This window comes from Gopherus flavomarginatus, chromosome 11 (genome assembly GCF_025201925.1).
Source record: "Gopherus flavomarginatus isolate rGopFla2 chromosome 11, rGopFla2.mat.asm, whole genome shotgun sequence".
NCBI lineage: Eukaryota > Metazoa > Chordata > Testudines > Testudinidae > Gopherus > Gopherus flavomarginatus.
This window is the reverse complement of record NC_066627.1, coordinates 10,479,867-10,483,298: the sequence shown is the minus strand read 5'-3', so window position 1 is coordinate 10,483,298 and position 3,432 is coordinate 10,479,867. Positions and strand designations below refer to the sequence as shown.

At 48.6% G+C, this 3,432-nt stretch overlaps 1 non-coding gene across 1 annotated transcript; it reads right to left on the bottom strand.

The window, feature by feature from the left end:
* Window positions 1-2,296: 2,296 nt before the first annotated feature.
* On the bottom strand, window positions 2,297-2,369 carry TRNAV-AAC (transfer RNA valine (anticodon AAC)). Its single transcript has one exon. It is a non-coding gene; the product is annotated as a tRNA-Val (tRNA).
* Between the last annotated feature and the right edge of the window lie 1,063 nt (window positions 2,370-3,432).

Here is a 3,432-nt window from a genome sequence, read left to right as displayed (position 1 = left end):
ACCAGCAAGTGGATTTAGCTCAGGACCCTCAGAGTCAGCAGCTGTTATACCCCCACTGAGCTCTCTGGTCAGGTGTCCTGGCACTGTGAGCCTCCTGTGTAGATTCTAAAATAGCAGGGGGCTGAAATATTGGACTGGACATTGTAGCTCCACCGTTATTTTATTGAACTGCTTCAAAACAGCAAGTATAGAAAGTCTCCTAAGTGTCAGGCTCTCTGCCATGGAAACAGCTGCCCCTGCTCTCCAGGAGTCTGTGTGTTCCACCCAGCAACATCCCACCCCCCCGAGCTGAAGGGGGATCAGACAGTGACGGTAACGCAAATCTTCAGACAATTAACCCAAGTCACTTCCTTTCTTGAACCCAGGACGTGCCAGTCACTTGTTAGCCATGGCGTTATCTTCATCTTCAAATACCTCTCAGGACATTTCACAGAGAGAGTGGAACCCCCCCCCCCCAAATGGCTCCCTGTTGAGGCATTGTACCGTACCTGCCCCTGGACACTGTCTGGTTTTATACTCCTAGAGCTTTTTCTCTTCAAACCCCTTATCCCAATCTCTGGGCCACCGCCACATTTCAGAGTTTAGAATTTACTCTCATCACCCTCGTATGGCACTTTCCATGTGAATGAGACAAAGCAATGGGGGAAGCTCTGTGGCTAATGAAAACCGGTGTGTTGGGTGAGGCCTGAACTCATAACCCCAGCAGTGCGCCTCCCTCACTAGCCAGTTGTATCCCTGTAGGTGCTTCATACACAAGCCTGGGAAGTAGGCAGTTACCTGTGTCTGTGATTAAGAGAGTTGGTGGCTAATTGAAAGGCTGATGGTTCAAACCCAGGTGAAGATAGAGGTGTTTTGGCTTTTTTGTGAAGAGAATCCAGTACATTTTAACAGGCAGGAAAATGCCTCAATTCTGGCCTAGCCTCATTGGGCAAGCATAAGGAGTAATTTCACCAGATGTGTTGGCGGTATAGGGGTGAGCATAGCTGCCTTTTGAGCAGTAGACCTAGGTTCAATTCCCAGCCACCACACTGAGGTGCTGTTTTCTCAGCTGGAAACTAGTTTAATTTCCGTCACATTGTATCAGTTTATCAATGGAATGAGAGAATCAATGTCCTGCAGGTCATTAAACACCCAGTGAAGGAAGAAAGGGGCAGGACTATACAGTGAGCAGGTGGAGTCACCCTGGTATTACAATGTTTGGGGATTTTTTTTCTTTACTTCCCTCTCCCTTTTAGACTCAAAGCATTTAAGGTTAGAAGGGACCAGTGTGATCATCTAGTCTGACCTGCTGCACCTTACGGGCCAAAAGAGCCCACTCACCCACTCCTGTAATAGACCCGGGAGGGGAGGCAGCTCTGTGCTCTGCCCCTACTCCAGGCAGTGCATGGAGGCCCTCCCCGCCCCTCCCACAATGGGTGTGCAGAGATGTGCCAGCAGCACTAAGATGGCTCCCTGCCCACTCTGCCTCTGTCCCTCCGTGCCGCTTCCAGAAGTGTCTGGCATTTCCCAGCATCCCCTGGGGTGGGGGGAGTGTCTCCATGTGCTGCCTCTGCCCCGAGAACCAACTCCACAGCTCCCACTGGCCAGGAACTGCAGCCAATGGGAGCTCTGGGGGCCGCGCCTGCAGGTAGCGGCACATGGAGACTCACTGTCCCCGCTGACCTGAGAGCTGCTGTCACAGGGTTGTGTGTACTGGTCACTTCTGGAGTTCCAGTGCCCGGGGTAAGCACCACCCCCTCCTGCACCCCAACCCCCAAGCAGAAAGCCCGCACCCCACACCCAAATTTCCTCCCAGAGCTTTGCTTGTCTTCCTTTCACCCAGAACCATCCTTCCTCTCCTGGGTTGCAAGTAGCCATCCTTGGGAATCCACGAGCCAGGCACAGGATCCTACCTCCCAGCAGCCAACTGCACCTCCCCAGACTTTGCAGAATGAATGATGGCGCTCTACTAACCCCACTTAGCGGTTTAGCTTCTGCCCTGCCTTCCTCAGCTCGACTTTCCTCTTTTGCCCCATTCTTGCCTCACTTCCTCCTTTGGCAAGTCACACAAAGGAGGCCAGCAGGAAGAGCTGGTCTCCACCAGCCAGCCTCCCAGGGCAGAGGAGACCAAGCCACAAGGCTCCAAGAGGTGACTGACCCAGATCCTCTAGCTTTCCTCTGCTGATGCCAAGGCTCTTTCTCAGCTCATTTCCCCAGCCTCTGTCCTGCAGGGGTTGGGTTTATCACAGGTACATACCAGTGGCAGCAGTAGGAACTTTGCTAGACAGCCAGGGAAGCTGGGAAAACGAAGCAATTTTGTTTCTGCCTGGTTTTGAACCAGGGACCTTTTGCGTGTTAGGCAAACGTGATAACCACTACACTACAGAAACTCTGCCAGAGGACTCTGCCCCTCCCTTCATAAGAGTATAAGAATGGCTATACTGGGTCAGACCAAAGGTCCATCCAGCCCAGTGTCCTGTCTGCCAACAGTGGCCAATGCCAGGTGCCCCAGAGGGCGTGAACCTAACAGGCAATGATCAAGTGATCTCTCTCCTGCCATCCATCTCCATCCTCTGACAAGCAGAGGCTAGGGACACCATTCCTTACCCATCCTGGCTAATAGCCATTCATGACTTAACTTCCATTAATTTATCTAGTTCTCTTTTAAACCCTCTTATAGTCCTAGCCTTCATAACCTCCTCAGGCAAGGAGTTCAACATGTTGACTGTGCACTGTGTGAAGAAGAACTTCCTTTTATTTGTTTAAAACCTGCTGTGCATTAATTTCATTTGGTGGCCCCTAGTTCTTATATTATGGGAACAAGTAAATAATTTTTCCTTATTCACTTTCTCCTCATCATTCATGATTTTATATACCTTTATCATATCCCCCCTTAGTCTCCTCTTTTCAAAAATGTAAAGTCTTAGTCTCTTTAATCTCTCCTCATATGGGACCCATTCCAAACCCTAATCATTTTAGTTGCCCTTCTCTGAACCTTTTCTAGTGCCAGTATATCTTTTTTGAAATGAGGAGACCACATCTATACGCAGTATTCAAGATGTGGGTGTTCCATGGATTTATATAAGGGCAAATATTCTCTGTCTTATTCTCTATTCCTTTTTAAATGATTCCTAACATCCTGTTTGCTTTTTTGACTGCTGCTGAACACTGCATGGTCGTCTTCAGAGAACTATCCACGACGACTCCAAGATATCTTTCCTGATTAACTGTAACTAAATTAGCCCCCATCATATTGTATGTATAGTTGGGGTTATTTTTCTCAATGTGCATTACTTTACATTTATCCACATTACATCTCATTTGCCATTTTTTTGCTCAATCACTTAGTTTTGTGAGGTCTCTTTGAAAATCTTTCACAGTCTGCTTTGGTCTTAACTATCTTGAGCAGTTTAGTATCATCTGCAAACTTTGCCACCTCACTTTTTACCCCTT